The following is a 26847-nucleotide window of genomic DNA, read 5'->3' on the forward strand; positions in this document are numbered from 1 at the left end:
GCTGTAGCGTGATGGGAGGAAACAACGGCCTCCTTCTCCCTCTAGGAATACCCCTTTGCCCAAGGTTACGGGCCTGGTCCGGGAGCAACAGTTGCCCCGGATTTCTTCGCTTTGAGCTCGTGAGACAGCATATCAGGTAGGAGCGCCGAGAAGGAGACCTGCCTCTCTCTGGTTTGGAAGAGGTTAGCTTTTCTACTCAGCCTTGGAGCACAAAGACCCAGCCAATTCCCAATGACAGTTTAGGAGGTGGTTACTGGTGCCGGTCTCTCGGCGCTTAGCCCACCGTTCAGCTACAGTCTGTAGAGTGCATTCAGGGAAGAGCAAGAAAGTCTCCCAACGCCCCGCATCTTGTGGGGAAGGAACAGCACCTTCTCTCCTCAGTGAAGACGTCCTTTCTTGCAGACTGCCAGCCTGGGACTCCTACTCCGTCTCAGAACACCGAGGTTGGCAGAGCGTTGAAATGACCCCTTCCCTCAACGCCGTACACGTCTCTTCAAGGACATAAACCCTGTGTGCCCATTCGTGATACCTCTCCGCCCTATGAAACACAGAAGAGCTGTGGCTGGATGGTAGGAAACAGTGGCCGTAGTGTCCTTCGATCAGTAAGTATCCCGTTCCAAAGGCCCCCCGTGAAAAATCTCTTGCTTTCGAGGGCCGAGGGCATACCAAGGGCTGCCAAACACAGCTAAAGGAGGCGAAATTAAGAGAAGCAGAACTTGCTCCTGAGAAACTCGTACATACCCTGAACCCAAAGCATGCCTCTTCGTGGAGACCGAAGGCCTCCCCAGCTCAGATGTTGGGCCCTGGAACACAGCGCTCACCGCTGCCGTCCAGGAGAGGTAGGCAGGGAATGTTTTCAAGTCTCGCCTGCCTCTCAGGGCCTGTTCAGCTTGAGTGGAAAGTATCCACAGCCTGCCCGAACGTCCTGCCGAGCAGCCAGTTTTACTGAGAGTGTGGCAAACGCTTCCAAGTTCTCTGAGGGGAAAAGAGGCCGTTGCTGTGGTGTGCACGGCCTTCACTGCCACTCTTTTGGAGCACAGTGCTCTCTGGGCGGGCAGGATCGTTCCTAGAGGAGGAGCATTTGAACGGACGTCTGCCCTGGTATAATTCCTACATCCGGACATCGAGTGTACCTTTCCTACGCTCCAGGCACCACCACGGTGCACAGGACTCCTCTGGATGGCGAGAAACAAGACGCAACATTTCTTCTAGGGGGCTCGTGAGGGACGAGGCCTCTTGAGGAGTTGGGCCCTCGAGTGCCGCTGAAACCACTGAGGTTGATGGCCACGTTATGTCAGCGACACATTGAGAGCATTTCAGGTTCATGGAACCCCGCGCAGTGCGCCATGAGAGAAGAAAACGCAGATGCTGCCTTGACAGGGTTAGGTTGCATTGCCTCTGTTCCCCCCCTCCGAAAAATGACTTTCCCAGAGCCAGCACAGCTTCACGTCCCGAGGAACGTTTCTGCTGTGTGCTAGGATACATGAAAGGAAACCCGGGGACGCTGGGAGACTCTGAGCTGTACGCGGCTTGAGAAACCTCCAAACCCTTCAGGGGTGAGTGTGGCACTTCTGGAGAGTGACACAGCATGTTTCCTAATGGAAACCTAGTGTGACATTTCGGGGACTCTCTGCACAACCTTCCTCCGCCGCTTAGCTGGATGTCCTTGCCCAGAAGCGGCAGTTGCCAAGGAGTTCTCTCCCAGGAGCTCGTGAGACAGCATATCAGGCAGGAGCGCAGAGAAGGAGACCAGCCTTTCTGCGGGTTTTCAGAGGTTCGCTTTTCTGCCTTTGAGCCTTTGAACACAGCGATCCAGGCAGCTCCCAATGATACTTTAGAACTGCAGTATCGAAGGCGTCTCTTGCCATCAGCCCCCTGCTCAGCTCCCGTCTCCTAGGTGCATCCAGTGGAGTAGCATACACTCTGCAGCCTCCCGCACCACGTTGTTTAGGAACGGCGCATTTCCTCTTGGTGAAGAAATCTTTCCTTGCAGCCTGCCTGGCCCGAGCTCCTATTCCTTTTCAGAAGGCCGAGTTCGGCACAGCCCTGAAATGACCCCTTCCCTCAAGGCCGGACACGTCTCTTAAAGACTACACTCCATGGGTCCCCATTCATTACATCTTACCTCCCATGAAACACAAAGGAGCTGTAGCGTGATGGGAGGAAACAACGGCCTCCTTCTCCCTCTAGGAATACCCCGTTGCCCAAGGTTACGGGCCTGGTCCGGGAGCAACAGTTGCCCTGGATTTCTTCGCTTTGAGCTCATGAGACAGCATATCAGGTAGGAGCGCCGAGAAGGAGACCTGCCTCTCTCTGGTTTGGAAGAGGTTAGCTTTTCTACTCAGCCTTGGAGCACAAAGACCCAGCCAATTCCCAATGACAGTTTAGGAGGTGGTTACTGGTACCGGTCTCTCGGCGCTTAGCCCCCCGTTCAGCTACAGTCTGTAGAGTGCATTCAGGGAAGAGCAAGAAAGTCTCCCAACGCCCCGCATCTTGTGGGGAAGGAACAGCACCTTCTCTCCTCAGTGAAGACGTCCTTTCTTGCAGACTGCCAGCCTGGGACTCCTACTCCGTCTCAGAACACCGAGGTTGGCAGAGCGTTGAAATGACCCCTTCCCTCAACGCCGTACACGTCTCTTCAAGGACATAAACCCTGTGTGCCCATTCGTGATACCTCTCCGCCCTATGAAACACAGAAGAGCTGTGGCTGGATGGTAGGAAACAGTGGCCGTAGTGTCCTTCGATCAGTAAGTATCCCGTTCCAAAGGCCCCCCGTGAAAAATCTCTTGCTTTCGAGGGCCGAGGGCATACCAAGGGCTGCCAAACACAGCTAAAGGAGGCGAAATTAAGAGAAGCAGAACTTGCTCCTGAGAAACTCGTACATACCCTGAACCCAAAGCATGCCTCTTCGTGGAGACCGAAGGCCTCCCCAGCTCAGATGTTGGGCCCTGGAACACAGCGCTCACCGCTGCCGTCCAGGAGAGGTAGGCAGGGAATGTTTTCAAGTCTCGCCTGCCTCTCAGGGCCTGTTCAGCTTGAGTGGAAAGTATCCACAGCCTGCCCGAACGTCCTGCCGAGCAGCCAGTTTTACTGAGAGTGTGGCAAACGCTTCCAAGTTCTCTGAGGGGAAAAGAGGCCGTTGCTGTGGTGTGCACGGCCTTCACTGCCACTCTTTTGGAGCACAGTGCTCTCTGGGCGGGCAGGATCGTTCCTAGAGGAGGAGCATTTGAACGGACGTCTGCCCTGGTATACTTCCTACATCCGGACATCGAGTGTACCTTTCCTACGCTCCAGGCACCACCAGGGTGCACAGGACTCCTCTGGATGGCGAGAAACAAGACGCAACATTTCTTCTAGGGGGCTCGTGAGGGACGAGGCCTCTTGAGGAGTTGGGCCCTCGAGTGCCGCTGAAACCACTGAGGTTGATGGCCACGTTATGTCAGCGACACATTGAGAGCATTTCAGGTTCATGGAACCCCGCGCAGTGCGCCATGAGAGAAGAAAACGCAGATGCTGCCTTGACAGGGTTAGGTTGCATTGCCTCTGTTCCCCCCCTCCGAAAAATGACTTTCCCAGAGCCAGCACAGCTTCACGTCCCGAGGAACGTTTCTGCTGTGTGCTAGGATACATGAAAGGAAACCCGGGGACGCTGGGAGACTCTGAGCTGTACGCGGCTTGAGAAACCTCCAAACCCTTCAGGGGTGAGTGTGGCACTTCTGGAGAGTGACACAGCATGTTTCCTAATGGAAACCTAGTGTGACATTTCGGGGACTCTCTGCACAACCTTCCTCCGCCGCTTAGCTGGATGTCCTTGCCCAGAAGCGGCAGTTGCCAAGGAGTTCTCTCCCAGGAGCTCGTGAGACAGCATATCAGGCAGGAGCGCAGAGAAGGAGACCAGCCTTTCTGCGGGTTTTCAGAGGTTCGCTTTTCTGCCTTTGAGCCTTTGAACACAGCGATCCAGGCAGCTCCCAATGATACTTTAGAACTGCAGTATCGAAGGCGTCTCTTGCCATCAGCCCCCTGCTCAGCTCCCGTCTCCTAGGTGCATCCAGTGGAGTAGCATACACTCTGCAGCCTCCCGCACCACGTTGTTTAGGAACGGCGCATTTCCTCTTGGTGAAGAAATCTTTCCTTGCAGCCTGCCTGGCCCGAGCTCCTATTCCTTTTCAGAAGGCCGAGTTCGGCACAGCCCTGAAATGACCCCTTCCCTCAAGGCCGGACACGTCTCTTAAAGACTACACTCCATGGGTCCCCATTCATTACATCTTACCTCCCATGAAACACAAAGGAGCTGTAGCGTGATGGGAGGAAACAACGGCCTCCTTCTCCCTCTAGGAATACCCCTTTGCCCAAGGTTACGGGCCTGGTCTGGGAGCAACAGTTGCCCCGGATTTCTTCGCTTTGAGCTCGTGAGACAGCATATCAGGTAGGAGCGCCGAGAAGGAGACCTGCCTCTCTCTGGTTTGGAAGAGGTTAGCTTTTCTACTCAGCCTTGGAGCACAAAGACCCAGCCAATTCCCAATGACAGTTTAGGAGGTGGTTACTGGTGCCGGTCTCTCGGCGCTTAGCCCACCGTTCAGCTACAGTCTGTAGAGTGCATTCAGGGAAGAGCAAGAAAGTCTCCCAACGCCCCGCATCTTGTGGGGAAGGAACAGCACCTTCTCTCCTCAGTGAAGACGTCCTTTCTTGCAGACTGCCAGCCTGGGACTCCTACTCCGTCTCAGAACACCGAGGTTGGCAGAGCGTTGAAATGACCCTTCCCTCAACGCCGTACACGTCTCTTCAAGGACATAAACCCTGTGTGCCCATTCGTGATACCTCTCCGCCCTATGAAACACAGAAGAGCTGTGGCTGGATGGTAGGAAACAGTGGCCGTAGTGTCCTTCGATCAGTAAGTATCCCGTTCCAAAGGCCCCCCGTGAAAAATCTCTTGCTTTCGAGGGCCGAGGGCATACCAAGGGCTGCCAAACACAGCTAAAGGAGGCGAAATTAAGAGAAGCAGAACTTGCTCCTGAGAAACTCGTACATACCCTGAACCCAAAGCATGCCTCTTCGTGGAGACCGAAGGCCTCCCCAGCTCAGATGTTGGGCCCTGGAACACAGCGCTCACCGCTGCCGTCCAGGAGAGGTAGGCAGGGAATGTTTTCAAGTCTCGCCTGCCTCTCAGGGCCTGTTCAGCTTGAGTGGAAAGTATCCACAGCCTGCCCGAACGTCCTGCCGAGCAGCCAGTTTTACTGAGAGTGTGGCAAACGCTTCCAAGTTCTCTGAGGGGAAAAGTGGCCGTTGCTGTGGTGTGCACGGCCTTCACTGCCACTCTTTTGGAGCACAGTGCTCTCTGGGCGGGCAGGATCGTTCCTAGAGGAGGAGCATTTGAACGGACGTCTGCCCTGGTATACTTCCTACATCCGGACATCGAGTGTACCTTTCCTACGCTCCAGGCACCACCACGGTGCACAGGACTCCTCTGGATGGCGAGAAACAAGACGCAACATTTCTTCTAGGGGGCTCGTGAGGGACGAGGCCTCTTGAGGAGTTGGGCCCTCGAGTGCCGCTGAAACCACTGAGGTTGATGGCCACGTTATGTCAGCGACACATTGAGAGCATTTCAGGTTCATGGAACCCCGCGCAGTGCGCCGTGAGAGAAGAAAACGCAGATGCTGCCTTGACAGGGTTAGGTTGCATTGTCTCTGTTCCCCCCCCTCCGAAAAATAACTTTCCCAGAGCCAGCACAGCTTCACGTCCCGAGGAACGTTTCTGCTGTGTGCTAGGATACATGAAAGGAAACCCGGGGACGCTGGGAGACTCTGAGCTGTACGCGGCTTGAGAAACCTCCAAACCCTTCAGGGGTGAGTGTGGCACTTCTGGAGAGTGACACAGCATGTTTCCTAATGGAAACCTAGTGTGACATTTCGGGGACTCTCTGCACAACCTTCCTCCGCCGCATAGCTGGATGTCCTTGCCCAGAAGCGGCAGTTGCCAAGGAGTTCTCTCCCAGGAGCTCGTGAGACAGCATATCAGGCAGGAGCGCAGAGAAGGAGACCAGCCTTTCTGCGGGGTTTCAGAGGTTCGCTTTTCTGCCTTTGAGCCTTTGAACACAGCGATCCAGGCAGCTCCCAATGATACTTTAGAACTGCAGTATCGAAGGCGTCTCTTGCCATCAGCCCCCTGCTCAGCTCCCGTCTCCTAGGTGCATCCAGTGGAGTAGCATACACTCTGCAGCCTCCCGCACCACGTTGTTTAGGAACGGCGCATTTCCTCTTGGTGAAGAAATCTTTCCTTGCAGCCTGCCTGGCCCGAGCTCCTATTCCTTTTCAGAAGGCCGAGTTCGGCACAGCCCTGAAATGACCCCTTCCCTCAAGGCCGGACACGTCTCTTAAAGACTACACTCCATGGGTCCCCATTCATTACATCTTACCTCCCATGAAACACAAAGGAGCTGTAACGTGATGGGAGGAAACAACGGCCTCCTTCTCCCTCTAGGAATACCCCGTTGCCCAAGGTTACGGGCCTGGTCCGGGAGCAACAGTTGCCCCGGATTTCTTCGCTTTGAGCTCATGAGACAGCATATCAGGTAGGAGCGCCGAGAAGGAGACCTGCCTCTCTCTGGTTTGGAAGAGGTTAGCTTTTCTACTCAGCCTTGGAGCACAAAGACCCAGCCAATTCCCAATGACAGTTTAGGAGGTGGTTACTGGTGCCGGTCTCTCGGCGCTTAGCCCCCCGTTCAGCTACAGTCTGTAGAGTGCATTCAGGGAAGAGCAAGAAAGTCTCCCAACGCCCCGCATCTTGTGGGGAAGGAACAGCACCTTCTCTCCTCAGTGAAGACGTCCTTTCTTGCAGACTGCCAGCCTGGGACTCCTACTCCGTCTCAGAACACCGAGGTTGGCAGAGCGTTGAAATGACCCCTTCCCTCAACGCCGTACACGTCTCTTCAAGGACATAAACCCTGTGTGCCCATTCGTGATACCTCTCCGCCCTATGAAACACAGAAGAGCTGTGGCTGGATGGTAGGAAACAGTGGCCGTAGTGTCCTTCGATCAGTAAGTATCCCGTTCCAAAGGCCCCCCGTGAAAAATCTCTTGCTTTCGAGGGCCGAGGGCATACCAAGGGCTGCCAAACACAGCTAAAGGAGGCGAAATTAAGAGAAGCAGAACTTGCTCCTGAGAAACTCGTACATACCCTGAACCCAAAGCATGCCTCTTCGTGGAGACCGAAGGCCTCCCCAGCTCAGATGTTGGGCCCTGGAACACAGCGCTCACCGCTGCCGTCCAGGAGAGGTAGGCAGGGAATGTTTTCAAGTCTCGCCTGCCTCTCAGGGCCTGTTCAGCTTGAGTGGAAAGTATCCACAGCCTGCCCGAACGTCCTGCCGAGCAGCCAGTTTTACTGAGAGTGTGGCAAACGCTTCCAAGTTCTCTGAGGGGAAAAGAGGCCGTTGCTGTGGTGTGCACGGCCTTCACTGCCACTCTTTTGGAGCACAGTGCTCTCTGGGCGGGCAGGATCGTTCCTAGAGGAGGAGCATTTGAACGGACGTCTGCCCTGGTATACTTCCTACATCCGGACATCGAGTGTACCTTTCCTACGCTCCAGGCACCACCACGGTGCACAGGACTCCTCTGGATGGCGAGAAACAAGACGCAACATTTCTTCTAGGGGGCTCGTGAGGGACGAGGCCTCTTGAGGAGTTGGGCCCTCGAGTGCCGCTGAAACCACTGAGGTTGATGGCCACGTTATGTCAGCGACACATTGAGAGCATTTCAGGTTCATGGAACCCCGCGCAGTGCGCCATGAGAGAAGAAAACGCAGATGCTGCCTTGACAGGGTTAGGTTGCATTGCCTCTGTTCCCCCCCTCCGAAAAATAACTTTCCCAGAGCCAGCACAGCTTCACGTCCCGAGGAACGTTTCTGCTGTGTGCTAGGATACATGAAAGGAAACCCGGGGACGCTGGGAGACTCTGAGCTGTACGCGGCTTGAGAAACCTCCAAACCCTTCAGGGGTGAGTGTGGCACTTCTGGAGAGTGACACAGCATGTTTCCTAATGGAAACCTAGTGTGACATTTCGGGGACTCTCTGCACAACCTTCCTCCGCCGCTTAGCTGGATGTCCTTGCCCAGAAGCGGCAGTTGCCAAGGAGTTCTCTCCCAGGAGCTCGTGAGACAGCATATCAGGCAGGAGCGCAGAGAAGGAGACCAGCCTTTCTGCGGGTTTTCAGAGGTTCGCTTTTCTGCCTTTGAGCCTTTGAACACAGCGATCCAGGCAGCTCCCAATGATACTTTAGAACTGCAGTATCGAAGGCGTCTCTTGCCATCAGCCCCCTGCTCAGCTCCCGTCTCCTAGGTGCATCCAGTGGAGTAGCATACACTCTGCAGCCTCCCGCACCACGTTGTTTAGGAACGGCGCATTTCCTCTTGGTGAAGAAATCTTTCCTTGCAGCCTGCCTGGCCCGAGCTCCTATTCCTTTTCAGAAGGCCGAGTTCGGCACAGCCCTGAAATGACCCCTTCCCTCAAGGCCGGACACGTCTCTTAAAGACTACACTCCATGGGTCCCCATTCATTACATCTTACCTCCCATGAAACACAAAGGAGCTGTAGCGTGATGGGAGGAAACAACGGCCTCCTTCTCCCTCTAGGAATACCCCTTTGCCCAAGGTTACGGGCCTGGTCCGGGAGCAACAGTTGCCCCGGATTTCTTCGCTTTGAGCTCGTGAGACAGCATATCAGGTAGGAGCGCCGAGAAGGAGACCTGCCTCTCTCTGGTTTGGAAGAGGTTAGCTTTTCTACTCAGCCTTGGAGCACAAAGACCCAGCCAATTCCCAATGACAGTTTAGGAGGTGGTTACTGGTGCCGGTCTCTCGGCGCTTAGCCCACCGTTCAGCTACAGTCTGTAGAGTGCATTCAGGGAAGAGCAAGAAAGTCTCCCAACGCCCCGCATCTTGTGGGGAAGGAACAGCACCTTCTCTCCTCAGTGAAGACGTCCTTTCTTGCAGACTGCCAGCCTGGGACTCCTACTCCGTCTCAGAACACCGAGGTTGGCAGAGCGTTGAAATGACCCCTTCCCTCAACGCCGTACACGTCTCTTCAAGGACATAAACCCTGTGTGCCCATTCGTGATACCTCTCCGCCCTATGAAACACAGAAGAGCTGTGGCTGGATGGTAGGAAACAGTGGCCGTAGTGTCCTTCGATCAGTAAGTATCCCGTTCCAAAGGCCCCCCGTGAAAAATCTCTTGCTTTCGAGGGCCGAGGGCATACCAAGGGCTGCCAAACACAGCTAAAGGAGGCGAAATTAAGAGAAGCAGAACTTGCTCCTGAGAAACTCGTACATACCCTGAACCCAAAGCATGCCTCTTCGTGGAGACCGAAGGCCTCCCCAGCTCAGATGTTGGGCCCTGGAACACAGCGCTCACCGCTGCCGTCCAGGAGAGGTAGGCAGGGAATGTTTTCAAGTCTCGCCTGCCTCTCAGGGCCTGTTCAGCTTGAGTGGAAAGTATCCACAGCCTGCCCGAACGTCCTGCCGAGCAGCCAGTTTTACTGAGAGTGTGGCAAACGCTTCCAAGTTCTCTGAGGGGAAAAGAGGCCGTTGCTGTGGTGTGCACGGCCTTCACTGCCACTCTTTTGGAGCACAGTGCTCTCTGGGCGGGCAGGATCGTTCCTAGAGGAGGAGCATTTGAACGGACGTCTGCCCTGGTATACTTCCTACATCCGGACATCGAGTGTACCTTTCCTACGCTCCAGGCACCACCACGGTGCACAGGACTCCTCTGGATGGCGAGAAACAAGACGCAACATTTCTTCTAGGGGGCTCGTGAGGGACGAGGCCTCTTGAGGAGTTGGGCCCTCGAGTGCCGCTGAAACCACTGAGGTTGATGGCCACGTTATGTCAGCGACACATTGAGAGCATTTCAGGTTCATGGAACCCCGCGCAGTGCGCCATGAGAGAAGAAAACGCAGATGCTGCCTTGACAGGGTTAGGTTGCATTGCCTCTGTTCCCCCCCTCCGAAAAATGACTTTCCCAGAGCCAGCACAGCTTCACGTCCCGAGGAACGTTTCTGCTGTGTGCTAGGATACATGAAAGGAAACCCGGGGACGCTGGGAGACTCTGAGCTGTACGCGGCTTGAGAAACCTCCAAACCCTTCAGGGGTGAGTGTGGCACTTCTGGAGAGTGACACAGCATGTTTCCTAATGGAAACCTAGTGTGACATTTCGGGGACTCTCTGCACAACCTTCCTCCGCCGCTTAGCTGGATGTCCTTGCCCAGAAGCGGCAGTTGCCAAGGAGTTCTCTCCCAGGAGCTCGTGAGACAGCATATCAGGCAGGAGCGCAGAGAAGGAGACCAGCCTTTCTGCGGGTTTTCAGAGGTTCGCTTTTCTGCCTTTGAGCCTTTGAACACAGCGATCCAGGCAGCTCCCAATGATACTTTAGAACTGCAGTATCGAAGGCGTCTCTTGCCATCAGCCCCCTGCTCAGCTCCCGTCTCCTAGGTGCATCCAGTGGAGTAGCATACACTCTGCAGCCTCCCGCACCACGTTGTTTAGGAACGGCGCATTTCCTCTTGGTGAAGAAATCTTTCCTTGCAGCCTGCCTGGCCCGAGCTCCTATTCCTTTTCAGAAGGCCGAGTTCGGCACAGCCCTGAAATGACCCCTTCCCTCAAGGCCGGACACGTCTCTTAAAGACAACACTCCATGGGTCCCCATTCATTACATCTTACCTCCCATGAAACACAAAGGAGCTGTAGCGTGATGGGAGGAAACAACGGCCTCCTTCTCCCTCTAGGAATACCCCGTTGCCCAAGGTTACGGGCCTGGTCCGGGAGCAACAGTTGCCCTGGATTTCTTCGCTTTGAGCTCATGAGACAGCATATCAGGTAGGAGCGCCGAGAAGGAGACCTGCCTCTCTCTGGTTTGGAAGAGGTTAGCTTTTCTACTCAGCCTTGGAGCACAAAGACCCAGCCAATTCCCAATGACAGTTTAGGAGGTGGTTACTGGTGCCGGTCTCTCGGCGCTTAGCCCCCCGTTCAGCTACAGTCTGTAGAGTGCATTCAGGGAAGAGCAAGAAAGTCTCCCAACGCCCCGCATCTTGTGGGGAAGGAACAGCACCTTCTCTCCTCAGTGAAGACGTCCTTTCTTGCAGACTGCCAGCCTGGGACTCCTACTCCGTCTCAGAACACCGAGGTTGGCAGAGCGTTGAAATGACCCCTTCCCTCAACGCCGTACACGTCTCTTCAAGGACATAAACCCTGTGTGCCCATTCGTGATACCTCTCCGCCCTATGAAACACAGAAGAGCTGTGGCTGGATGGTAGGAAACAGTGGCCGTAGTGTCCTTCGATCAGTAAGTATCCCGTTCCAAAGGCCCCCCGTGAAAAATCTCTTGCTTTCGAGGGCCGAGGGCATACCAAGGGCTGCCAAACACAGCTAAAGGAGGCGAAATTAAGAGAAGCAGAACTTGCTCCTGAGAAACTCGTACATACCCTGAACCCAAAGCATGCCTCTTCGTGGAGACCGAAGGCCTCCCCAGCTCAGATGTTGGGCCCTGGAACACAGCGCTCACCGCTGCCGTCCAGGAGAGGTAGGCAGGGAATGTTTTCAAGTCTCGCCTGCGTCTCAGGGCCTGTTCAGCTTGAGTGGAAAGTATCCACAGCCTGCCCGAACGTCCTGCCGAGCAGCCAGTTTTACTGAGAGTGTGGCAAACGCTTCCAAGTTCTCTGAGGGGAAAAGAGGCCGTTGCTGTGGTGTGCACGGCCTTCACTGCCACTCTTTTGGAGCACAGTGCTCTCTGGGCGGGCAGGATCGTTCCTAGAGGAGGAGCATTTGAACGGACGTCTGCCCTGGTATACTTCCTACATCCGGACATCGAGTGTACCTTTCCTACGCTCCAGGCACCACCACGGTGCACAGGACTCCTCTGGATGGCGAGAAACAAGACGCAACATTTCTTCTAGGGGGCTCGTGAGGGACGAGGCCTCTTGAGGAGTTGGGCCCTCGAGTGCCGCTGAAACCACTGAGGTTGATGGCCACGTTATGTCAGCGACACATTGAGAGCATTTCAGGTTCATGGAACCCCGCGCAGTGCGCCATGAGAGAAGAAAACGCAGATGCTGCCTTGACAGGGTTAGGTTGCATTGCCTCTGTTCCCCCCCTCCGAAAAATGACTTTCCCAGAGCCAGCACAGCTTCACGTCCCGAGGAACGTTTCTGCTGTGTGCTAGGATACATGAAAGGAAACCCGGGGACGCTGGGAGACTCTGAGCTGTACGCGGCTTGAGAAACCTCCAAACCCTTCAGGGGTGAGTGTGGCACTTCTGGAGAGTGACACAGCATGTTTCCTAATGGAAACCTAGTGTGACATTTCGGGGACTCTCTGCACAACCTTCCTCCGCCGCTTAGCTGGATGTCCTTGCCCAGAAGCGGCAGTTGCCAAGGAGTTCTCTCCCAGGAGCTCGTGAGACAGCATATCAGGCAGGAGCGCAGAGAAGGAGACCAGCCTTTCTGCGGGTTTTCAGAGGTTCGCTTTTCTGCCTTTGAGCCTTTGAACACAGCGATCCAGGCAGCTCCCAATGATACTTTAGAACTGCAGTATCGAAGGCGTCTCTTGCCATCAGCCCCCTGCTCAGCTCCCGTCTCCTAGGTGCATCCAGTGGAGTAGCATACACTCTGCAGCCTCCCGCACCACGTTGTTTAGGAACGGCGCATTTCCTCTTGGTGAAGAAATCTTTCCTTGCAGCCTGCCTGGCCCGAGCTCCTATTCCTTTTCAGAAGGCCGAGTTCGGCACAGCCCTGAAATGACCCCTTCCCTCAAGGCCGGACACGTCTCTTAAAGACTACACTCCATGGGTCCCCATTCATTACATCTTACCTCCCATGAAACACAAAGGAGCTGTAGCGTGATGGGAGGAAACAACGGCCTCCTTCTCCCTCTAGGAATACCCCGTTGCCCAAGGTTACGGGCCTGGTCCGGGAGCAACAGTTGCCCTGGATTTCTTCGCTTTGAGCTCATGAGACAGCATATCAGGTAGGAGCGCCGAGAAGGAGACCTGCCTCTCTCTGGTTTGGAAGAGGTTAGCTTTTCTACTCAGCCTTGGAGCACAAAGACCCAGCCAATTCCCAATGACAGTTTAGGAGGTGGTTACTGGTACCGGTCTCTCGGCGCTTAGCCCCCCGTTCAGCTACAGTCTGTAGAGTGCATTCAGGGAAGAGCAAGAAAGTCTCCCAACGCCCCGCATCTTGTGGGGAAGGAACAGCACCTTCTCTCCTCAGTGAAGACGTCCTTTCTTGCAGACTGCCAGCCTGGGACTCCTACTCCGTCTCAGAACACCGAGGTTGGCAGAGCGTTGAAATGACCCCTTCCCTCAACGCCGTACACGTCTCTTCAAGGACATAAACCCTGTGTGCCCATTCGTGATACCTCTCCGCCCTATGAAACACAGAAGAGCTGTGGCTGGATGGTAGGAAACAGTGGCCGTAGTGTCCTTCGATCAGTAAGTATCCCGTTCCAAAGGCCCCCCGTGAAAAATCTCTTGCTTTCGAGGGCCGAGGGCATACCAAGGGCTGCCAAACACAGCTAAAGGAGGCGAAATTAAGAGAAGCAGAACTTGCTCCTGAGAAACTCGTACATACCCTGAACCCAAAGCATGCCTCTTCGTGGAGACCGAAGGCCTCCCCAGCTCAGATGTTGGGCCCTGGAACACAGCGCTCACCGCTGCCGTCCAGGAGAGGTAGGCAGGGAATGTTTTCAAGTCTCGCCTGCCTCTCAGGGCCTGTTCAGCTTGAGTGGAAAGTATCCACAGCCTGCCCGAACGTCCTGCCGAGCAGCCAGTTTTACTGAGAGTGTGGCAAACGCTTCCAAGTTCTCTGAGGGGAAAAGAGGCCGTTGCTGTGGTGTGCACGGCCTTCACTGCCACTCTTTTGGAGCACAGTGCTCTCTGGGCGGGCAGGATCGTTCCTAGAGGAGGAGCATTTGAACGGACGTCTGCCCTGGTATACTTCCTACATCCGGACATCGAGTGTACCTTTCCTACGCTCCAGGCACCACCAGGGTGCACAGGACTCCTCTGGATGGCGAGAAACAAGACGCAACATTTCTTCTAGGGGGCTCGTGAGGGACGAGGCCTCTTGAGGAGTTGGGCCCTCGAGTGCCGCTGAAACCACTGAGGTTGATGGCCACGTTATGTCAGCGACACATTGAGAGCATTTCAGGTTCATGGAACCCCGCGCAGTGCGCCATGAGAGAAGAAAACGCAGATGCTGCTTTGACAGGGTTAGGTTGCATTGCCTCTGTTCCCCCCCTCCGAAAAATAACTTTCCCAGAGCCAGCACAGCTTCACGTCCCGAGGAACGTTTCTGCTGTGTGCTAGGATACATGAAAGGAAACCCGGGGACGCTGGGAGACTCTGAGCTGTACGCGGCTTGAGAAACCTCCAAACCCTTCAGGGGTGAGTGTGGCACTTCTGGAGAGTGACACAGCATGTTTCCTAATGGAAACCTAGTGTGACATTTCGGGGACTCTCTGCACAACCTTCCTCCGCCGCTTAGCTGGATGTCCTTGCCCAGAAGCGGCAGTTGCCAAGGAGTTCTCTCCCAGGAGCTCGTGAGACAGCATATCAGGCAGGAGCGCAGAGAAGGAGACCAGCCTTTCTGCGGGTTTTCAGAGGTTCGCTTTTCTGCCTTTGAGCCTTTGAACACAGCGATCCAGGCAGCTCCCAATGATACTTTAGAACTGCAGTATCGAAGGCGTCTCTTGCCATCAGCCCCCTGCTCAGCTCCCGTCTCCTAGGTGCATCCAGTGGAGTAGCATACACTCTGCAGCCTCCCGCACCACGTTGTTTAGGAACGGCGCATTTCCTCTTGGTGAAGAAATCTTTCCTTGCAGCCTGCCTGGCCCGAGCTCCTATTCCTTTTCAGAAGGCCGAGTTCGGCACAGCCCTGAAATGACCCCTTCCCTCAAGGCCGGACACGTCTCTTAAAGACTACACTCCATGGGTCCCCATTCATTACATCTTACCTCCCATGAAACACAAAGGAGCTGTAGCGTGATGGGAGGAAACAACGGCCTCCTTCTCCCTCTAGGAATACCCCTTTGCCCAAGGTTACGGGCCTGGTCTGGGAGCAACAGTTGCCCCGGATTTCTTCGCTTTGAGCTCGTGAGACAGCATATCAGGTAGGAGCGCCGAGAAGGAGACCTGCCTCTCTCTGGTTTGGAAGAGGTTAGCTTTTCTACTCAGCCTTGGAGCACAAAGACCCAGCCAATTCCCAATGACAGTTTAGGAGGTGGTTACTGGTGCAGGTCTCTCGGCGCTTAGCCCACCGTTCAGCTACAGTCTGTAGAGTGCATTCAGGGAAGAGCAAGAAAGTCTCCCAACGCCCCGCATCTTGTGGGGAAGGAACAGCACCTTCTCTCCTCAGTGAAGACGTCCTTTCTTGCAGACTGCCAGCCTGGGACTCCTACTCCGTCTCAGAACACCGAGGTTGGCAGAGCGTTGAAATGACCCCTTCCCTCAACGCCGTACACGTCTCTTCAAGGACATAAACCCTGTGTGCCCATTCGTGATACCTCTCCGCCCTATGAAACACAGAAGAGCTGTGGCTGGATGGTAGGAAACAGTGGCCGTAGTGTCCTTCGATCAGTAAGTATCCCGTTCCAAAGGCCCCCCGTGAAAAATCTCTTGCTTTCGAGGGCCGAGGGCATACCAAGGGCTGCCAAACACAGCTAAAGGAGGCGAAATTAAGAGAAGCAGAACTTGCTCCTGAGAAACTCGTACATACCCTGAACCCAAAGCATGCCTCTTCGTGGAGACCGAAGGCCTCCCCAGCTCAGATGTTGGGCCCTGGAACACAGCGCTCACCGCTGCCGTCCAGGAGAGGTAGGCAGGGAATGTTTTCAAGTCTCGCCTGCCTCTCAGGGCCTGTTCAGCTTGAGTGGAATGTATCCACAGCCTGCCCGAACGTCCTGCCGAGCAGCCAGTTTTACTGAGAGTGTGGCAAACGCTTCCAAGTTCTCTGAGGGGAAAAGAGGCCGTTGCTGTGGTGTGCACGGCCTTCACTGCCACTCTTTTGGAGCACAGTGCTCTCTGGGCGGGCAGGATCGTTCCTAGAGGAGGAGCATTTGAACGGACGTCTGCCCTGGTATACTTCCTACATCCGGACATCGAGTGTACCTTTCCTACGCTCCAGGCACCACCACGGTGCACAGGACTCCTCTGGATGGCGAGAAACAAGACGCAACATTTCTTCTAGGGGGCTCGTGAGGGACGAGGCCTCTTGAGGAGTTGGGCCCTCGAGTGCCGCTGAAACCACTGAGGTTGATGGCCACGTTATGTCAGCGACACATTGAGAGCATTTCAGGTTCATGGAACCCCGCGCAGTGCGCCATGAGAGAAGAAAACGCAGATGCTGCCTTGACAGGGTTAGGTTGCATTGCCTCTGTTCCCCCCCTCCGAAAAATAACTTTCCCAGAGCCAGCACAGCTTCACGTCCCGAGGAACGTTTCTGCTGTGTGCTAGGATACATGAAAGGAAACCCGGGGACGCTGGGAGACTCTGAGCTGTACGCGGCTTGAGAAACCTCCAAACCCTTCAGGGGTGAGTGTGGCACTTCTGGAGAGTGACACAGCATGTTTCCTAATGGAAACCTAGTGTGACATTTCGGGGACTCTCTGCACAACCTTCCTCCGCCGCTTAGCTGGATGTCCTTGCCCAGAAGCGGCAGTTGCCAAGGAGTTCTCTCCCAGGAGCTCGTGAGACAGCATATCAGGCAGGAGCGCAGAGAAGGAGACCAGCCTTTCTGCGGGTTTTCAGAGGTTCGCTTTTCTGCCTTTGAGCCTTTGAACACAGCGATCCAGGCAGCTCCCAATGATACTTTAGAACTGCAGTATCGAAGGCGTCTCTTGCCATCAGCCCCCTGCTCAGCTCCCGTCTCCTAGGTGCATCCAGTGGAGTAGCATACACTCTGCAGCCTCCCGCACCACGTTGTTTAGGAACGGCGCATTTCCTCTTGGTGAAGAAATCTTTCCTTGCAGCCTGCCTGGCCCGAGCTCCTATTCCTTTTCAGAAGGCCGAGTTCGGCACAGCCCTGAAATGACCCCTTCCCTCAAGGCCGGACACATCTCTTAAAGACTACACTCCATGGGTCCCCATTCATTACATCTTACCTCCCATGAAACACAAAGGAGCTGTAGCGTGATGGGAGGAAACAACGGCCTCCTTCTCCCTCTAGGAATACCCCTTTGCCCAAGGTTACGGGCCTGGTCCGGGAGCAACAGTTGCCCCGGATTTCTTCGCTTTGAGTTCGTGAGACAGCATATCAGGTAGGAGCGCCGAGAAGGAGACCTGCCTCTCTCTGGTTTGGAAGAGGTTAGCTTTTCTACTCAGCGTTGGAGCACAAAGACCCAGCCAATTCCCAATGACAGTTTAGGAGGTGGTTACTGGTGCCGGTCTCTCGGCGCTTAGCCCCCCGTTCAGCTACAGTCTGTAGAGTGCATTCAGGGAAGAGCAAGAAAGTCTCCCAACGCCCCGCATCTTGTGGGGAAGGAACAGCACCTTCTCTCCTCAGTGAAGACGTCCTTTCTTGCAGACTGCCAGCCTGGGACTCCTACTCCGTCTCAGAACACCGAGGTTGGCAGAGCGTTGAAATGACCCCTTCCCTCAATGCCGTACACGTCTCTTCAAGGACATAAACCCTGTGTGCCCATTCGTGATACCTCTCCGCCCTATGAAACACAGAAGAGCTGTGGCTGGATGGTAGGAAACAGTGGCCGTAGTGTCCTTCGATCAGTAAGTATCCCGTTCCAAAGGCCCCCCGTGAAAAATCTCTTGCTTTCGAGGGCCGAGGGCATACCAAGGGCTGCCAAACACAGCTAAAGGAGGCGAAATTAAGAGAAGCAGAACTTGCTCCTGAGAAACTCGTACATACCCTGAACCCAAAGCATGCCTCTTCGTGGAGACCGAAGGCCTCCCCAGCTCAGATGTTGGGCCCTGGAACACAGCACTCACCGCTGCCGTCCAGGAGAGGTAGGCAGGGAATGTTTTCAAGTCTCGCCTGCCTCTCAGGGCCTGTTCATCTTGAGTGGAAAGTATCCACAGCCTGCCCGAACGTCCTGCCGAGCAGCCAGTTTTACTGAGAGTGTGGCAAACGCTTCCAAGTTCTCTGAGGGGAAAAGAGGCCGTTGCTGTGGTGTGCACGGCCTTCACTGCCACTCTTTTGGAGCACAGTGCTCTCTGGGCGGGCAGGATCGTTCCTAGAGGAGGAGCATTTGAACGGACGTCTGCCCTGGTATACTTCCTACATCCGGACATCGAGTGTACCTTTCCTACGCTCCAGGCACCACCACGGTGCACAGGACTCCTCTGGATGGCGAGAAACAAGACGCAACATTTCTTCTAGGGGGCTCGTGAGGGACGAGGCCTCTTGAGGAGTTGGGCCCTCGAGTGCCGCTGAAACCACTGAGGTTGATGGCCACGTTATGTCAGCGACACATTGAGAGCATTTCAGGTTCATGGAACCCCGCGCAGTGCGCCATGAGAGAAGAAAACGCAGATGCTGCCTTGACAGGGTTAGGTTGCATTGCCTCTGTTCCCCCCCTCCGAAAAATAACTTTCCCAGAGCCAGCACAGCTTCACGTCCCGAGGAACGTTTCTGCTGTGTGCTAGGATACATGAAAGGAAACCCGGGGACGCTGGGAGACTCTGAGCTGTACGCGGCTTGAGAAACCTCCAAACCCTTCAGGGGTGAGTGTGGCACTTCTGGAGAGTGACACAGCATGTTTCCTAATGGAAACCTAGTGTGACATTTCGGGGACTCTCTGCACAACCTTCCTCCGCCGCTAAGCTGGATGTCCTTGCCCAGAAGCGGCAGTTGCCAAGGAGTTCTCTCCCAGGAGCTCGTGAGACAGCATATCAGGCAGGAGCGCAGAGAAGGAGACCAGCCTTTCTGCGGGTTTTCAGAGGTTCGCTTTTCTGCCTTTGAGCCTTTGAACACAGCGATCCAGGCAGCTCCCAATGATACTTTAGAACTGCAGTATTGAAGGCGTCTCTTGCCATCAGCCCCCTGCTCAGCTCCCGTCTCCTAGGTGCATCCAGTGGAGTAGCATACACCCTGCAGCCTCCCGCACCACATTGTTTAGGAACGGCGCATTTCCTCTTGGTGAAGAAATCTTTCCTTGCAGCCTGCCTGGCCCGAGCTCCTATTCCTTTTCAGAAGGCCGAGTTCGGCACAGCCCTGAAATGACCCCTTCCCTCAAGGCCGGACACGTCTCTTAAAGACTACACTCCATGGGTCCCCATTCATTACATCTTACCTCCCATGAAACACAGAGGAGCTGTAGCGTGATGGGAGGAAACAACGGCCTCCTTCTCCCTCTAGGAATACCCCTTTGCCCAAGGTTACGGGCCTGGTCCGGGAGCAACAGTTGCCCCGGATTTCTTCGCTTTGAGCTCGTGAGACAGCATATCAGGTAGGAGCGCCGAGAAGGAGACCTGCCTCTCTCTGGTTTGGAAGAGGTTAGCTTTTCTACTCAGCCTTGGAGCACAAAGACCCAGCCAATTCCCAATGACAGTTTAGGAGGTGGTTACTGGTGCCGGTCTCTCGGCGCTTAGCCCCCCGTTCAGCTACAGTCTGTAGAGTGCATTCAGGGAAGAGCAAGAAAGTCTCCCAACGCCCCGCATCTTGTGGGGAAGGAACAGCACATTCTCTCCTCAGTGAAGACGTCCTTTCTTGCAGACTGCCAGCCTGGGACTCCTACTCCGTCTCAGAACACCGAGGTTGGCAGAGCGTTGAAATGACCCCTTCCCTCAACGCCGTACACGTCTCTTCAAGGACATAAACCCTGTGTGCCCATTCGTGATACCTCTCCGCCCTATGAAACACAGAAGAGCTGTGGCTGGATGGTAGGAAACAGTGGCCGTAGTGTCCTTCGATCAGTAAGTATCCCGTTCCAAAGGCCCCCCGTGAAAAATCTCTTGCTTTCGAGGGCCGAGGGCATACCAAGGGCTGCCAAACACAGCTAAAGGAGGCGAAATTAAGAGAAGCAGAACTTGCTCCTGAGAAACTCGTACATACCCTGAACCCAAAGCATGCCTCTTCGTGGAGACCGAAGGCCTCCCCAGCTCAGATGTTGGGCCCTGGAACACAGCGCTCACCGCTGCCGTCCAGGAGAGGTAGGCAGGGAATGTTTTCAAGTCTCGCCTGCCTCTCAGGGCCTGTTCAGCTTGAGTGGAATGTATCCACAGCCTGCCCGAACGTCCTGCCGAGCAGCCAGTTTTACTGAGAGTGTGGCAAACGCTTCCAAGTTCTCTGAGGGGAAAAGAGGCCGTTGCTGTGGTGTGCACGGCCTTCACTGCCACTCTTTTGGAGCACAGTGCTCTCTGGGCGGGCAGGATCGTTCCTAGAGGAGGAGCATTTGAACGGACGTCTGCCCTGGTATACTTCCTACATCCGGACATCGAGTGTACCTTTCCTACGCTCCAGGCACCACCACGGTGCACAGGACTCCTCTGGATGGCGAGAAACAAGACGCAACATTTCTTCTAGGGGGCTCGTGAGGGACGAGGCCTCTTGAGGAGTTGGGCCCTCGAGTGCCGCTGAAACCACTGAGGTTGATGGCCACGTTATGTCAGCGACACATTGAGAGCATTTCAGGTTCATGGAACCCCGCGCAGTGCGCCATGAGAGAAGAAAACGCAGATGCTGCCTTGACAGGGTTAGGTTGCATTGCCTCTGTTCCCCCCCTCCGAAAAATAACTTTCCCAGAGCCAGCACAGCTTCACGTCCCGAGGAACGTTTCTGCTGTGTGCTAGGATACATGAAAGGAAACCCGGGGACGCTGGGAGACTCTGAGCTGTACGCGGCTTGAGAAACCTCCAAACCCTTCAGGGGTGAGTGTGGCACTTCTGGAGAGTGACACAGCATGTTTCCTAATGGAAACCTAGTGTGACATTTCGGGGACTCTCTGCACAACCTTCCTCCGCCGCTTAGCTGGATGTCCTTGCCCAGAAGCGGCAGTTGCCAAGGAGTTCTCTCCCAGGAGCTCGTGAGACAGCATATCAGGCAGGAGCGCAGAGAAGGAGACCAGCCTTTCTGCGGGTTTTCAGAGGTTCGCTTTTCTGCCTTTGAGCCTTTGAACACAGCGATCCAGGCAGCTCCCAATGATACTTTAGAACTGCAGTATCGAAGGCGTCTCTTGCCATCAGCCCCCTGCTCAGCTCCCGTCTCCTAGGTGCATCCAGTGGAGTAGCATACACTCTGCAGCCTCCCGCACCACGTTGTTTAGGAACGGCGCATTTCCTCTTGGTGAAGAAATCTTTCCTTGCAGCCTGCCTGGCCCGAGCTCCTATTCCTTTTCAGAAGGCCGAGTTCGGCACAGCCCTGAAATGACCCCTTCCCTCAAGGCCGGACACGTCTCTTAAAGACTACACTCCATGGGTCCCCATTCATTACATCTTACCTCCCATGAAACACAAAGGAGCTGTAGCGTGATGGGAGGAAACAACGGCCTCCTTCTCCCTCTAGGAATACCCCATTGCCCAAGGTTACGGGCCTGGTCCGGGAGCAACAGTTGCCCCGGATTTCTTCGCTTTGAGCTCGTGAGACAGCATATCAGGTAGGAGCGCCGAGAAGGAGACCTGCCTCTCTCTGGTTTGGAAGAGGTTAGCTTTTCTACTCAGCCTTGGAGCACAAAGACCCAGCCAATTCCCAATGACAGTTTAGGAGGTGGTTACTGGTGCCGGTCTCTCGGCGCTTAGCCCACCGTTCAGCTACAGTCTGTAGAGTGCATTCAGGGAAGAGCAAGAAAGTCTCCCAACGCCCCGCATCTTGTGGGGAAGGAACAGCACCTTCTCTCCTCAGTGAAGACGTCCTTTCTTGCAGACTGCCAGCCTGGGACTCCTACTCCGTCTCAGAACACCGAGGTTGGCAGAGCGTTGAAATGACCCTTCCCTCAACGCCGTACACGTCTCTTCAAGGACATAAACCCTGTGTGCCCATTCGTGATACCTCTCCGCCCTATGAAACACAGAAGAGCTGTGGCTGGATGGTAGGAAACAGTGGCCGTAGTGTCCTTCGATCAGTAAGTATCCCGTTCCAAAGGCCCCCCGTGAAAAATCTCTTGCTTTCGAGGGCCGAGGGCATACCAAGGGCTGCCAAACACAGCTAAAGGAGGCGAAATTAAGAGAAGCAGAACTTGCTCCTGAGAAACTCGTACATACCCTGAACCCAAAGCATGCCTCTTCGTGGAGACCGAAGGCCTCCCCAGCTCAGATGTTGGGCCCTGGAACACAGCGCTCACCGCTGCCGTCCAGGAGAGGTAGGCAGGGAATGTTTTCAAGTCTCGCCTGCCTCTCAGGGCCTGTTCAGCTTGAGTGGAAAGTATCCACAGCCTGCCCGAACGTCCTGCCGAGCAGCCAGTTTTACTGAGAGTGTGGCAAACGCTTCCAAGTTCTCTGAGGGGAAAAGTGGCCGTTGCTGTGGTGTGCACGGCCTTCACTGCCACTCTTTTGGAGCACAGTGCTCTCTGGGCGGGCAGGATCGTTCCTAGAGGAGGAGCATTTGAACGGACGTCTGCCCTGGTATACTTCCTACATCCGGACATCGAGTGTACCTTTCCTACGCTCCAGGCACCACCACGGTGCACAGGACTCCTCTGGATGGCGAGAAACAAGACGCAACATTTCTTCTAGGGGGCTCGTGAGGGACGAGGCCTCTTGAGGAGTTGGGCCCTCGAGTGCCGCTGAAACCACTGAGGTTGATGGCCACGTTATGTCAGCGACACATTGAGAGCATTTCAGGTTCATGGAACCCCGCGCAGTGCGCCGTGAGAGAAGAAAACGCAGATGCTGCCTTGACAGGGTTAGGTTGCATTGTCTCTGTTCCCCCCCCTCCGAAAAATAACTTTCCCAGAGCCAGCACAGCTTCACGTCCCGAGGAACGTTTCTGCTGTGTGCTAGGATACATGAAAGGAAACCCGGGGACGCTGGGAGACTCTGAGCTGTACGCGGCTTGAGAAACCTCCAAACCCTTCAGGGGTGAGTGTGGCACTTCTGGAGAGTGACACAGCATGTTTCCTAATGGAAACCTAGTGTGACATTTCGGGGACTCTCTGCACAACCTTCCTCCACCGCATAGCTGGATGTCCTTGCCCAGAAGCGGCAGTTGCCAAGGAGTTCTCTCCCAGGAGCTCGTGAGACAGCATATCAGGCAGGAGCGCAGAGAAGGAGACCAGCCTTTCTGCGGGTTTTCAGAGGTTCGCTTTTCTGCCTTTGAGCCTTTGAACACAGCGATCCAGGCAGCTCCCAATGATACTTTAGAACTGCAGTATCGAAGGCGTCTCTTGCCATCAGCCCCCTGCTCAGCTCCCGTCTCCTAGGTGCATCCAGTGGAGTAGCATACACTCTGCAGCCTCCCGCACCACGTTGTTTAGGAACGGCGCATTTCCTCTTGGTGAAGAAATCTTTCCTTGCAGCCTGCCTGGCCCGAGCTCCTATTCCTTTTCAGAAGGCCGAGTTCGGCACAGCCCTGAAATGACCCCTTCCCTCAAGGCCGGACACGTCTCTTAAAGACTACACTCCATGGGTCCCCATTCATTACATCTTACCTCCCATGAAACACAAAGGAGCTGTAACGTGATGGGAGGAAACAACGGCCTCCTTCTCCCTCTAGGAATACCCCGTTGCCCAAGGTTACGGGCCTGGTCCGGGAGCAACAGTTGCCCCGGATTTCTTCGCTTTGAGCTCATGAGACAGCATATCAGGTAGGAGCGCCGAGAAGGAGACCTGCCTCTCTCTGGTTTGGAAGAGGTTAGCTTTTCTACTCAGCCTTGGAGCACAAAGACCCAGCCAATTCCCAATGACAGTTTAGGAGGTGGTTACTGGTGCCGGTCTCTCGGCGCTTAGCCCCCCGTTCAGCTACAGTCTGTAGAGTGCATTCAGGGAAGAGCAAGAAAGTCTCCCAACGCCCCGCATCTTGTGGGGAAGGAACAGCACCTTCTCTCCTCAGTGAAGACGTCCTTTCTTGCAGACTGCCAGCCTGGGACTCCTACTCCGTCTCAGAACACCGAGGTTGGCAGAGCGTTGAAATGACCCCTTCCCTCAACGCCGTACACGTCTCTTCAAGGACATAAACCCTGTGTGCCCATTCGTGATACCTCTCCGCCCTATGAAACACAGAAGAGCTGTGGCTGGATGGTAGGAAACAGTGGCCGTAGTGTCCTTCGATCAGTAAGTATCCCGTTCCAAAGGCCCCCCGTGAAAAATCTCTTGCTTTCGAGGGCCGAGGGCATACCAAGGGCTGCCAAACACAGCTAAAGGAGGCGAAATTAAGAGAAGCAGAACTTGCTCCTGAGAAACTCGTACATACCCTGAACCCAAAGCATGCCTCTTCGTGGAGACCGAAGGCCTCCCCAGCTCAGATGTTGGGCCCTGGAACACAGCGCTCACCGCTGCCGTCCAGGAGAGGTAGGCAGGGAATGTTTTCAAGTCTCGCCTGCCTCTCAGGGCCTGTTCAGCTTGAGTGGAAAGTATCCACAGCCTGCCCGAACGTCCTGCCGAGCAGCCAGTTTTACTGAGAGTGTGGCAAACGCTTCCAAGTTCTCTGAGGGGAAAAGAGGCCGTTGCTGTGGTGTGCACGGCCTTCACTGCCACTCTTTTGGAGCACAGTGCTCTCTGGGCGGGCAGGATCGTTCCTAGAGGAGGAGCATTTGAACGGACGTCTGCCCTGGTATACTTCCTACATCCGGACATCGAGTGTACCTTTCCTACGCTCCAGGCACCACCACGGTGCACAGGACTCCTCTGGATGGCGAGAAACAAGACGCAACATTTCTTCTAGGGGGCTCGTGAGGGACGAGGCCTCTTGAGGAGTTGGGCCCTCGAGTGCCGCTGAAACCACTGAGGTTGATGGCCACGTTATGTCAGCGACACATTGAGAGCATTTCAGGTTCATGGAACCCCGCGCAGTGCGCCATGAGAGAAGAAAACGCAGATGCTGCCTTGACAGGGTTAGGTTGCATTGCCTCTGTTCCCCCCCTCCGAAAAATAACTTTCCCAGAGCCAGCACAGCTTCACGTCCCGAGGAACGTTTCTGCTGTGTGCTAGGATACATGAAAGGAAACCCGGGGACGCTGGGAGACTCTGAGCTGTACGCGGCTTGAGAAACCTCCAAACCCTTCAGGGGTGAGTGTGGCACTTCTGGAGAGTGACACAGCATGTTTCCTAATGGAAACCTAGTGTGACATTTCGGGGACTCTCTGCACAACCTTCCTCCGCCGCTTAGCTGGATGTCCTTGCCCAGAAGCGGCAGTTGCCAAGGAGTTCTCTCCCAGGAGCTCGTGAGACAGCATATCAGGCAGGAGCACAGAGAAGGAGACCAGCCTTTCTGCGGGTTTTCAGAGGTTCGCTTTTCTGCCTTTGAGCCTTTGAACACAGAGATCCAGTCAGCTCCCAATGATACTTTAGAACTGCAGTATTGAAGGCGTCTCTTGCCATCAGCCCCCTGCTCAGCTCCCGTCTCCTAGGTGCATCCAGTGGAGTAGCATACACCCTGCAGCCTCCCGCACCACGTTGTTTAGGAACGGCGCATTTCCTCTTGGTGAAGAAATCTTTCCTTGCAGCCTGCCTGGCCCGAGCTCCTATTCCTTTTCAGAAGGCCGAGTTCGGCACAGCCCTGAAATGACCCCTTCCCTCAAGGCCGGACACGTCTCTTAAAGACTACACTCCATGGGTCCCCATTCATTACATCTTACCTCCCATGAAACACAAAGGAGCTGTAGCGTGATGGGAGGAAACAACGGCCTCCTTCTCCCTCTAGGAATACCCCGTTGCCGAAGGTTACGGGCCTGGTCCGGGAGCAACAGTTGCCCCGGATTTCTTCGCTTTGAGCTCGTGAGACAGCATATCAGGTAGGAGCGCCGAGAAGGAGACCTGCCTCTCTCTGGTTTGGAAGAGGTTAGCTTTTCTACTCAGCCTTGGAGCACAAAGACCCAGCCAATTCCCAATGACAGTTTAGGAGGTGGTTACTGGTGCCGGTCTCTCGGCGCTTAGCCCACCGTTCAGCTACAGTCTGTAGAGTGCATTCAGGGAAGAGCAAGAAAGTCTCCCAACGCCCCGCATCTTGTGGGGAAGGAACAGCACCTTCTCTCCTCAGTGAAGACGTCCTTTCTTGCAGACTGCCAGCCTGGGACTCCTACTCCGTCTCAGAACACCGAGGTTGGCAGAGCGTTGAAATGACCCTTCCCTCAACGCCGTACACGTCTCTTCAAGGACATAAACCCTGTGTGCCCATTCGTGATACCTCTCCGCCCTATGAAACACAGAAGAGCTGTGGCTGGATGGTAGGAAACAGTGGCCGTAGTGTCCTTCGATCAGTAAGTATCCCGTTCCAAAGGCCCCCCGTGAAAAATCTCTTGCTTTCGAGGGCCGAGGGCATACCAAGGGCTGCCAAACACAGCTAAAGGAGGCGAAATTAAGAGAAGCAGAACTTGCTCCTGAGAAACTCGTACATACCCTGAACCCAAAGCATGCCTCTTCGTGGAGACCGAAGGCCTCCCCAGCTCAGATGTTGGGCCCTGGAACACAGCGCTCACCGCTGCCGTCCAGGAGAGGTAGGCAGGGAATGTTTTCAAGTCTCGCCTGCCTCTCAGGGCCTGTTCAGCTTGAGTGGAAAGTATCCACAGCCTGCCCGAACGTCCTGCCGAGCAGCCAGTTTTACTGAGAGTGTGGCAAACGCTTCCAAGTTCTCTGAGGGGAAAAGTGGCCGTTGCTGTGGTGTGCACGGCCTTCACTGCCACTCTTTTGGAGCACAGTGCTCTCTGGGCGGGCAGGATCGTTCCTAGAGGAGGAGCATTTGAACGGACGTCTGCCCTGGTATACT

Source organism: Eschrichtius robustus, chromosome 11 (assembly GCF_028021215.1).
Source record: "Eschrichtius robustus isolate mEscRob2 chromosome 11, mEscRob2.pri, whole genome shotgun sequence".
Classification (NCBI taxonomy): domain Eukaryota; kingdom Metazoa; phylum Chordata; class Mammalia; order Artiodactyla; family Eschrichtiidae; genus Eschrichtius; species Eschrichtius robustus.